This window comes from Hyla sarda, chromosome 4 (assembly GCF_029499605.1).
Source record: "Hyla sarda isolate aHylSar1 chromosome 4, aHylSar1.hap1, whole genome shotgun sequence".
Classification (NCBI taxonomy): domain Eukaryota; kingdom Metazoa; phylum Chordata; class Amphibia; order Anura; family Hylidae; genus Hyla; species Hyla sarda.
The window spans coordinates 282,574,380-282,586,777 of NC_079192.1; positions in this window are offsets into that span (position 1 = coordinate 282,574,380).

Consider the following 12,398-nt stretch of genomic DNA (forward strand, 5'->3'; position numbering starts at 1 on the left):
TGTCTTGGCCGTTGGGGATGCGATTCGCACAGCGGGACGCGCCCGCTCGCGAATCGCATCCCAGGTCACTTACCCGTCCCGGTCCCCTGCTGTCATGTGCTGGCGCGCGCGGCTCCGCTCTCTAGGGCGCGCGCGCGCCAGCTCTCTGAGACTTAAAGGGCCAGTGCACCAATGATTGGTGCCTGGCCCAATTAGCTTAATTGGCTTCCACCTGCTCCCTGGCTATATCTGATCTCCTCCCATGCACTCCCTTGCCGGATCTTGTTGCCTTGTGCCAGTGAAAGCGTTTAGTGTGTCCAAAGCCTGTGTACCTGAACTTCTGCTACCCATCCTGACTACGAACCTTGCCGCCTGCCCCCGACCTTCTGCTACGTCTGACCTTGCCTCTGCCTAGTCCTTCTGTCCCACGCCTTCTCAGCAGTCAGCGAGGTAGAGCCGTTGCTAGTGGATACGACCTGGTTGCTACTGCCGCAGCAAGACCATCCCGCTTTGCGGCGGGCTCTGGTGAAAACCAGTAGCCTCTTAGAACCGGTCCACTAGCACGGTCCACGCCAATCCCTCGCTGACACAGAGGATCCACTACCTGGAAGCCGAATCGTGACACATACACTTTAGTGTTTCCCATTTGACCATGGGAGAGGAAGGACCTGAGGCATGGTCTTGTTGAAAGTGAGTAATAGCGGTTTTGAGATCTGGCATAAAGGGTCACGTAGGAGGGAATCATTCAATTTCTACATAGAATGGGGGCTTGGAAAAAATAGGGAGGGTCAGTGAGCAGAACACCGGGGCATGGTCAGAAAGGGTGAGGGTACCAATATGTGCGTGGGAGATGGATGGAAGGAGGTGGTGTGGGCAGAACATATAGTCAAGTCTACTGTACATTTGGCGTGGATGGGAGTAAAATGTGTAGTCCCTGTCCTGTGGGTGAAGGGACCTCCACACATCGCTGAGCTGCATAGAATGGAGTTTCTTTCTCAGAGCTCTGAGTTTATTATGTGATATGGCGGAACAACCAGTAGGCGTATCTACACATGGAAACAGCGGGAGGTTAAAGTCTCCACTAAGCAAGATGGGACTAGTGCCAAAAGTCACCAGGGCATCCAGGACAATGAGAAGGAAAGATATCGGACCATGGTTAGGGGCGTAGATCGCTGCAATTGATAAAGGTTGACCAGCAACTGTGCAATTAGCAAAAACAAAACAGGTCTGGGGGTCTATCAGGGTTACGGAAATTGTGATCGGGGAGACACCTTTGGTTCTGGAGTCATGGTTAACACTATGTATCCAGTGTGAGTAGTATTTGGCAGAAATGGGGGACATGAGGCCTTCCTTAAGTGTTTTACTTTTTATTTTGTGTAGTGTAGTGTTTTTAGAGTACATTTACACGGGCAGGGGTTTACAGGGAGTTTCCTGCTGGGAGTTTGAGTTGCGGTGGAAAATTTGTCTGCAGCTCAATCTTGCATTAGGAAACTCACTGTAAAGCCCCGCCCATGTGAATGTACCCTGTACATTCACGTTGTGGGGGGTAGGGGGTGTTTACGGGTGCAAACCTCCAACTGTTGTAAAACTACAACTCTAAACATGAACTGACAGACTGTGCATGCTGGGAGTTGTAGTTTTGCTACAGCTAAAGGCACACAGGTGGGAAAACACTGAATTAGGTAACAGACTAACTTAGTGTTTACCCACCAGTGTGCCTCCAGCTGTTGCAAAACTATAACTCCCAGCATGTACTGACAGCCGCTTGTTGTCGGGCATGCTGGTAGTTTTGCAAGATCTGAAGGGCCACAGTTTAGAGACTGCTGCACAGCGATTTCCAAACTGTGGTCCTCCAGATCTTGCAAAACTTAAAATCCCAGCATGCCAGAAAATATAGGGCTGTCTGGGCATGCTGGGAGTTGTAGTTTTGCCACAGCTGGAGGCACACAACTACAAGTCCCAGCATGCCCAGAAAGCTGTTTGCAGCTGGGCATGCTGTGAGTTGTAGTTTTGCAACATCTGGAGGACTACAGTTTGGAGACCACTGTGTAGTGGTTTCTAAACTGTGGTCCTCCAGATCTTAGAAAACCGCAACTCCTGGCATGCCCAGGCATGCTGGGAGTTGCAGTTTTGCAACATCTGGAGGACCACAGTTTATAAACAGTTTTTGGGGCTAATGCTAAGCCCAGGCTTAGTAATGGATTGCATCCGTAGGACAGCTTCCACTACTAAGTCAATTAAAAAACAAAAAAACAACACGTTTAAAAACAATTATTACAAAAAATCACTCCCCCACAAGTCCTTGTTAACCGTTTTATTGAAATTTTAAAAAAGTGCTGGTCATCGATGTCATCCTTTGAATCTGACATAGTCCATAGTCTGCATACACGGATCGGAAATGAGAAGAAAAACATGAAAAATATGTAGAACTCCCCTAAAACAATGTGTTACCAAATAGGAAGCTTCCAGCTTTTACTGAACTACAACCCCCATGAATCCCAGGGAGCCAAATGCTGTCCAGGAATGATTGGAGTTGTACTTCAGCAACAACAAGCCTCTAGGATTGCTATTCTCTGTCATTGATTGTAAGTACATGACTGATGATAGCAGCCATCATTCACAGACTATGAAACAAGCACCAGGACCCAAGGATATACATTTTTGTCCTATGTTCTTAAAGGGGTACTCCATTGGAAAACATTTTTTTAAATCAACCGGTGCCAGAAAGTTAAACATATTTGTAAATGACGTCTATTTAAAACTCTTAACCCTTTCAGTACTTAACGGCTGCTGTGTGTTCCAGAGGAAGTTCCCTTCATTTTGAATTTCCTTTCTGACCACAGTGCTCTCTGCTGACACCTCTGTCAATGTACCCCTTTAATGAGTTAAGAAATAAAGTACATGTTGCTAAGCAGTTTCTCAGTATACTTAATGAGTTTTTAATGCATTGTTTCTTTAATAGGAAATTATGATGCTTAACTCCCATATTTCGAAATTTAAAATGTCTGTTTCATCCTTTACCATCAAGAGGTCTGATAAGACACAATTCACTATGGCCATATACCTATGGACTCAATCCTGTATGGACAAATTTGGCCATAAACTATACAAATTACTATGGTTGAGGAAATTTATATTGAATTTTAGTGTACAGCACTGCTGAATCTGTCTGTGCTATATCAATAAACAATGAGTAAAGGTATACTTCAATAATATGTTTTTTTTTTTTTGCTAGGCCACATAAAAATTATGTTATAGATTGTCTTAATGCACAATTGTAAATAATGCTCTCAATCAAATGTGTGACTATTTTAGTTGGATCATGTTATTGACCGTCACTACCCAGGTAAATGACTTTAGTTTTATTAGTGTGGAGAAAGGGATCAATAATTGTCAGACTTCCTTGTATTCATGCTTATGTGAGGAAAAGAGTGATACGTTAAATAGGTTCCTGGTAAACTATTCTTAGTCCTGAGGCTCCCCTTGACTGTGAGCCCTGATGGCAATAGGGACTTATATGAATAGAGAGTAAAAAGAGTCTGTGTGGTACTCTCCAGAATTAATAATATAACATATTTATAACACGGTTAGGCCTAAGACTAAGGATTTTATATTTAACTCTTTTGCATTAGGATAGAGTCACACATAGTGCATCCTCAGCATATTTCACTGTGCGGATGTGCAAATGCCAGTCACTAGAGCGAGCACCCTGCTGCGGCTTCTGGCCGCAGCAGGGTGCTCACTTTAGTGACTGGCTTTCTCACATCTGCATTGTGAAATATGCTGAGGATATGCTGTGTGACGACCATCAGCGCTGCTGGGGAAAATAGCGGGAGAAAAAATACAGCTTGCACCGTTTTTTACTCCCGCTGAAAAATACCTGACTATAATGGGGTCCATTGGGACCCACTGTTGCCCGTTGCGCCGTGTCAAAATGACGGCCGTCAAACTCAGAGAAAAAAAAGAGTTTGACGGCCGACTGGGTGTAGCGGCAGTGTGAAAGAAGCATTACTGTATTTAATTTTCCTATTACAGGTAAATAGAAAACACTTTTAACATATTTTTTATAAGGACTCTAAAGCATCTATAACTCAACTCACAAAAGAAAGAAGCTGCAGTAATCATAATTACAAACAGAATGCAGTATTAAAGCATGCCATAATTTATGCCCACAACTTCAACCATCAAGGGATCAGAATCAGTTAACTGTATTATTCAATTTGTTCCCTGACACACAAAAAAGTTTTGTTTCTGCAGACAAGTCCGTGATGACAATTTGCAGGAATACATTAATTCAAGACATACATTCATTTGCTCTGTAAGACTCTTCAGCAATTAATGACATTATCATATGCTTCAGCAGTTTGCATAAAAATACATATTAAAAGTGCCGTCTGCTGTCACAGTCTGACCTGTCCTTTGTGGAAATAAAGAGACAGAAGAAAACAATATTTAGAAAATATCTGAAAAACATATATCTACATATCTATCTAGAAGTAAGCAAAACAAATACTTTATAATTATTTTTTTTATTCCTTATTATTATTTTCAATTTCTTTTAAATATTTTTGTTACATTTAACTTTCACATTTTTATAATACCCCCACAATTTTTAAAGCAACTCATGTCGGCAATGTTCCTAACAGGGAAAGCTGTATATTGAAAGTTGTAAATTGGAGCTTCAAAAACTGTAAAAATTAGTTTTATGTCTAAACAATCTATTTTAAACAACAAACCAGACACTGCAAATTTCAGGTAAGTTTTCAGAATAAGCCATTGGCCCTCATTTACTATTGCAAATCTGACATGTTTTGTCGAGTTGTGCGCCAGATTCTGTCGCATTGTGCGCGAAATTCTGTCTATGCCAGATTTTGCGCCAGGATTTGCACCAGAATTGAAAAAAACTAACTCTCCATTTTGCTAAGAAAACCCTAAAAAGGGGCATGTCCACAGGAAAAGGGGGCGTGGTCTACAGAAAGGGGTGTGTTCCCAGCATTTTCACAAAAACCCAACATATTTACTAAGGTTTCCACAGAAAATGTGGTGGATTTCAGCTGAGGAAAACCCTACAGATCAGAGCATGTGTAAAAATTGCAAAATGTAGGGAAAGTGGAAAATGTAGGGAAACCTTAGTAAATACCTTGAAAAATAAATTGTAGGGAATTAAAACCCACAAAGAAACCTACACAACACTCTTAGTAAATGAGGGCCATTGTGTATGTACAAAATAATAGCAGTATGTCTGAGCAATATGTGCAGTTTTTAGCTGCATTTATCTGTGGTTTCCCCCCTTGCAGGCTCCATCTTTGTCAGTTTTCCTTAAACTTATCCCCAGAGTGGGAGGTAACTAGTTGCTTGGATGTCTTCCATAAACTGCACACAGGGAGAAGAGTAGATACTGTACCCTTGTCTACACACTAAGTATAAAGTACTTTAAACAATACTGAGATTGCATAATGGGGGGGGGGGGGCAAGTTGATTTAAATCCCTTACTAGAAGTAGTGGCAGTGTTCTTGTGTGTCTGTGCCTCTCTCTATTTCACCAACAGCTCCTTTATTCTTCTCCTCCTCCTCTTCTCCACATAGCCTTCTTTGGACAGAAGTAACCTGATCTCTCGATGTGCTTATAATCTGTTTTCATCTCTGCTTCTCAAAATACTTATTTTGAGACTGAGTGGAGAGTAAGTTCAGGAGGCACTGATATATCATATGTATGACAAAGTTTCTCATGACTGTTGGTACTATTCATTCATGAAAAACATGTGAGCATCCGTTACATTCTTTCTGCAAATTCCACCACTAAAGGAATGTAGGAAATTGCTGCATAATTATTTTTGAATGCAAAAAAAAAATAAAAGATAAATAATAAATAGTAGTACTTTTTCAAGGGCTGGTTAAAATAACATTTCACAGCATGATGCAGACAAGCTACAATGTCATATGAAGGTTATTGCGCAAGTGCAAAATACTGTTAAGCATCCACTCAATGCTTATAAAGTCCTCTGTTAGTGTTATCCAGGATTACACAGGCCAAGATTAGAATCCAGAATAAATCTCTGGATCACCATTCTATCCCCATAAATCTAATATCCATTCTACTTTATGCCATAGGAATAAAGTCACTTCCATCAAGTACATCCTGAAACCCCACTGTGTTTATCCAGAGAAAGGCAAAAACCCTCCATGAGGCAGATGCCAATTGCCCCATGACAGTGAAAAATTCCTTCCGGACTCCAATATGGCATCAGAATAAATCCCTGGATCAACATCCCCATATATCTAATATACAATCTACTATATGCCATAGGAAGAAAGTCACTCTCTTCTTTGGTGAACTAATGACCCCATGTCACCTTATCAAGAAGACCTAGGCCTTTGTGAGGGATGGAGACTGTATAGCTGAATCGCTAGTGAAGCAATCTGTCTGTTGTCGATAACATTTTGTAATCTGCCATTGTAGATTTCAATGAACTCTTCCTCTATTGTGTTTAGAGATGAGCGAACTTACAGTAAATTCGATTCGTCACAAGCTTCTCGGCTCGGCAGTTGATGACTTATCCTGCATAAATTAGTTCAGCTTTCAGGTGCTCCGGTGGGCTGGAAAAGGTGGATACAGTCCTAGAAGACTCTTTCCTAGGAATGTATCCACCTTTTCCAGCCCACCGGAGCACCTGAAGGCTGAACTAATTTACGCAGGATAAGTCATCAACTGCCGAGCCGAGAAGTTCGTCACGAATCAAATTTACTGTAAGTTCACTCATCTCTAATTGTGTTGTATAGTTTTTGCTGTGGAACATTTCTAAAAAAATTTAAGTACTTTTCAGACACAGGAGAGACAGGACTATAGCTGCCTTTTCTCTGGTCATAAATAAAGGCACAAGAAACATGTCTGGTCTCCTGATTCTCTCTTGTTTACACGTCTTCTGTACATGAGGGAGGGAGGGATGGTGCTTAGTAGATGCATGCAGATAAAACATCTATAAAGTGCCATTGACATTGTTATGTGTGGTGCACCATGCTGGCTTACAGACAGTTTTTCACATTTATACTACTAGATCAGATGGGCTGCACATTTTGTTTCCTAACAACACAAGGTCAGATTGCATCGCACAGAATGATAAATATAACTTTTACTTGATATGTCTGCCACATGGGTTGTATAGTTATGCTGTGAAACATCTCTAACTTGTTCACTAAGTATTATTCTGCAACCAAAGACAACAAACCTCCGTAAGTATAGGCTGGATCACAAAGGGCACTAGGCACCCTTTGTGATCCATCCTATACTTACGGAGGTTTGTTGTCTATGGTTGCTGCTTATGAGGCTTGGAGCGGCTGCAGGGTCTCTGCACTTTGCCCTTTCGCTACTACCAACGTTGTACATGGCTTGTGGAACCAACACTGGTGAGCATGAGCTGATCTGACTTCTCACTTTGGATACAAACTTTATCACACCACGGTGCGCTCTGGGTATCTTTTTATTGTAGTAAGTATTATTCTGACACTGGGCAGATAGGACTATAGCTGCCTTGTCTCTGGCCATAACTGAAGAGACACGCAACCTGAAGACCAATTTCTTCAACATGACCAACAATAATGGCTACATACCTAATTTATCATAGTAACATAGTAACATAGTTCATAAGGTTGAAGATTATTATTCTCCAAAAATGCATCCAGACCCCTTTTTAAATTCTTTTACCGAGTTAAACGTGACCACCTCCTCAGGCAGAGAATTATCACTGCTCTTACAGTAGAGAACCCCCATATGTGCTTAATTAATTCCTCTAAATGTAAAGGATGCCCCCTTGTTATAGATACAGTCCTGGGTATAAATAGATCATGGGAGAGATCGCTGTAAGGTACCCTGATATATTTATACATAGTTATTAGGTCTTCCCTAAGCCTTCCTTCTTCTAAACTAAATAACCCTAATTCTGATAAACTTTCTGGGCACTGTAGTCCTCCCATTCCCTGTATTACTCTGATTGCCCATCCCATTTAATACATAATCCCAGCCTGGATTTTTCCTCCCTGTGTGCATAACCTTACATTTATCAGTGTTGAACCTCATGTGCCACTTCCCAGCCCAAACCTCCAATCTATCCAGATCCATTTGTAACAGTGCACTGTCCTCTATTATGTTTATTGCTTTACATAGTTTAGTATCATCTTGAAAGATTTCTACTTTACTAACTAACCACTCTACAAGGCCATTAATAAATATATTAAATAGAACAGGACCAAAGACTGACCCCTGTGGTACCCCACTAGTAACAGTCCCCCAATCAGAATAAGTACCATTCATAACCACTGTTACGCCGAGCGCTCCGGGTCCCCGCTCCTCCCCGGAGCGCTCGCTACACTCTCCTCACTGCAGCGCTCCGGTCACATCCACTGACCCGGGGCGCTGCGATACCGCCTCCAGCCGGGATGCGATTCGCGATGCGGGTAGCGCCCGCTCGCGATGCGCACCCCGGCTCCCGTACCTGACTCGCTCTCCGTCGGTCCTGTCCCGGCGCGCGCGGCCCCGCTCCCTAGGGCGCGCGCGCGCCGGGTCTTTGCGATTTAAAGGGCCACTGCGCCGCTGATTGGCGCAGTGGTTCCAATTAGTCTGATCACCTGTGCACTTCCCTATATCACCTCACTTCCCCTGCACTTCCTTGCCGGATCTTGTTGCCATCGTGCCAGTGAAAGCGTTCCTTGTGTGTTCCTAGCCTGTGTTCCAGACCTCCTGCCGTTGCCCCTGACTACGATCCTTGCTGCCTGCCCCGACCTTCTGCTACGTCCGACCTTGCTTCTGTCTACTCCCTTGTACCGCGCCTATCTTCAGCAGCTAGAGAGGTTGAACCGTTGCTAGTGGATACGACCTGGTCACTACCGCCGCAGCAAGACCATCCCGCTTTGCGGCGGACTCTGGTGAATACCAGTAGTGACTTAGAACCGATCCACTAGCACGGTCCACGCCAATCCCTCTCTGGCACAGAGGATCCACTACCTGCCAGCCGGCATCGTGACAGTAGATCCGGCCATGGATCCCGCTGAAGTTCCTCTGCCAGTTGTCGCTGACCTCACCACGGTGGTCGCCCAGCAGTCACAACAGATAGCGCAACAAGGCCAACAGCTGTCTCAACTGACCGTTATGCTACAGCAGTTACTACCACAGCTTCAGCAATCATCTCCTCCGCCAGCTCCTGCACCTCCTCCGCAGCGAGTGGCCGCTTCTGGACTACGACTATCCTTGCCGGATAAGTTTGATGGGGACTCTAAGTTTTGCCGTGGCTTTCTTTCCCAATGTTCATTGCACTTGGAGATGATGTCGGACCAGTTTCCCACTGAAAGGTCTAAGGTGGCTTTCGTAGTCAGCCTTCTGTCTGGAAAAGCTCTGTCATGGGCCACACCGCTCTGGGACCGCAATGACCCCGTCACTGCCTCTGTACACTCCTTCTTCTCGGAAATTCGAAGTGTCTTTGAGGAACCTGCCCGAGCCTCTTCTGCTGAGACTGCCCTGTTGAACCTGGTCCAGGGTAATTCTTCCGTTGGCGAGTATGCCGTACAATTCCGTACTCTTGCTTCAGAATTATCCTGGAATAATGAGGCCCTCTGCGCGACCTTTAAAAAAGGCCTATCCAGCAACATTAAAGATGTTCTGGCCGCACGAGAAATCCCTGCTAATCTACATGAACTCATTCACCTAGCCACTCGCATTGACATGCGTTTTTCCGAAAGGCGTCAGGAGCTCCGCCAGGATATGGACTCTGTTCGCACGAGGCGTTTCTTCTCCCCGGCTCCTCTCTCCTCTGGTCCCCTGCAATCTGTTCCTGTGCCTCCCGCCGTGGAGGCTATGCAGGTCGACCGGTCTCGCCTGACACCTCAAGAGAGGACACGACGCCGCATGGAGAATCTCTGCCTGTACTGTGCTAGTACCGAACACTTCCTGAAGGATTGTCCTATCCATCCTCCCCGCCTGGAAAGACGTACGCTGACTCCGCACAAAAGTGAGACAGTCCTTGATGTCTACTCTGCTTCTCCACGTCTTACTGTGCCTGTGCGGATATCTGCCTCTGCCTTCTCCTTCTCTACTGTGGCCTTCTTGGACTCCGGATCTGCAGGAAATTTTATTTTGGCCTCTCTCGTCAACAGGTTCAACATCCCGGTGACCAGTCTCGCCAGACCCCTCTACATCAATTGTGTAAACAATGAAAGATTGGACTGTACCATACGTTTCCGCACGGAGCCCCTTCTAATGTGCATCGGATCTCATCACGAGAGGATTGAACTTTTGGTCCTCCCCAATTGCACTTCTGAAATTCTCCTTGGACTTCCCTGGCTTCAACTTCATTCCCCAACCCTGGATTGGTCCACTGGGGAGATCAAGAGTTGGGGGCCCTCTTGTTCCAAGGACTGCCTAAAACCGGTTCCCAGTAACCCTTGCTGTGACTCTGTGGTTCCGCCTGTAACCGGTCTCCCTAAGGCCTATATGGACTTTGCGGATGTTTTTTGCAAAAAACAAGCTGAGACTCTACCTCCTCACAGGCCTTATGATTGTCCTATCGACCTCCTCCCGGGCACTACTCCACCCCGGGGCAGAATCTATCCTCTGTCCGTCCCAGAGACTCTTGCCATGTCTGAATACGTCCAGGAAAATTTAAAAAAGGGCTTTATCCGTAAATCCTCCTCCCCTGCCGGAGCCGGATTTTTCTTTGTGTCCAAAAAAGATGGCTCTCTACGTCCTTGCATTGACTACCGCAGTCTTAATAAAATCACGGTTAAGAACCGCTACCCCCTACCCCTCATCTCTGAACTCTTTGATCGCCTCCAAGGTGCACACATTTTTACCAAACTGGACTTAAGAGGTGCTTATAATCTCATCCGCATCAGAGAGGGGGATGAATGGAAAACGGCATTTAACACCAGAGATGGACACTTTGAGTATCTGGTCATGCCCTTTGGCCTGTGCAATGCCCCTGCCGTCTTCCAAGACTTTGTTAATGAAATTTTTCGTGATCTCCTATACTCCTGTGTTGTTGTATATCTGGACGATATCCTGATTTTTTCTGCCAATCTAGAAGAACACCGCCAGCATGTCCGTATGGTTCTTCAGAGACTTCGTGACAATCAACTCTATGCCAAAATAGAGAAATGTCTGTTTGAATGCCAATCTCTTCCTTTCCTAGGATACTTGGTCTCTGGCCAGGGACTACAAATGGATCCAGACAAACTCTCTGCCGTCTTAGATTGGCCACGCCCCTCCGGACTCCGTGCCATCCAACGTTTTTTGGGGTTCGCCAATTATTACAGGCAATTTATTCCACATTTTTCTACCGTTGTGGCTCCTATTGTGGCTTTAACCAAAAAAAATGCCGATCCCAAGTCTTGGCCTCCTCAAGCGGAAGACGCCTTTAAACGGCTCAAGTCTGCCTTTTCTTCGGCTCCCGTGCTCTCTAGACCTGACCCATCTAAACCCTTCCTATTGGAGGTTGATGCCTCCTCAGTGGGAGCTGGAGCTGTCCTTCTACAAAAAAATTCTTCCGGGCATGCTGTTACTTGTGGTTTTTTTTCTAGGACCTTCTCTCCGGCGGAGAGGAACTACTCCATCGGGGATCGTGAGCTTCTAGCCATTAAATTAGCACTTGAGGAATGGAGGCATCTGCTGGAGGGATCAAGATTTCCAGTTATTATTTACACCGATCACAAGAACCTCTCCTACCTCCAGTCTGCCCAACGGCTGAATCCTCGCCAGGCCAGGTGGTCTCTGTTCTTTGCCCGATTTAATTTTGAAATTCACTTTCGGCCTGCCGATAAGAACATTAGGGCCGATGCTCTCTCTCGTTCCTCAGATGCCTCTGAAGTTGAACTCTCTCCTCAACACATCATTCCTCCTGACTGCCTGATTTCCACTTCTCCAGCCTCCATCAGGCAAACTCCTCCAGGAAAGACCTTCGTCTCTCCACGCCAACGCCTCGGAATCCTCAAATGGGGTCACTCCTCCCATCTCGCAGGTCATGCGGGCATCAAGAAATCTGTGCAACTCATCTCTCGCTTCTATTGGTGGCCGACTCTAGAGACAGATGTGGTGGACTTTGTGCGAGCCTGCACTATCTGTGCCCGGGATAAGACTCCTCGCCAGAAGCCCGCTGGTTTTCTTCATCCTCTGCCTGTCCCCGAACAGCCTTGGTCTCTGATTGGTATGGATTTTATTACTGACTTACCCCCATCCCACGGCAACACTGTTATTTGGGTGGTCGTTGATCGATTCTCCAAAATGGCACATTTCATCCCTCTTCCTGGTCTTCCTTCAGCGCCTCAGTTGGCTAAACAATTTTTTGTACACATTTTTCGTCTTCACGGGTTGCCTACGCAGATCGTCTCGGATAGAGGCGTCTAATTCGTGTCTAAATTCTGGAGGGCTCTCTGTAA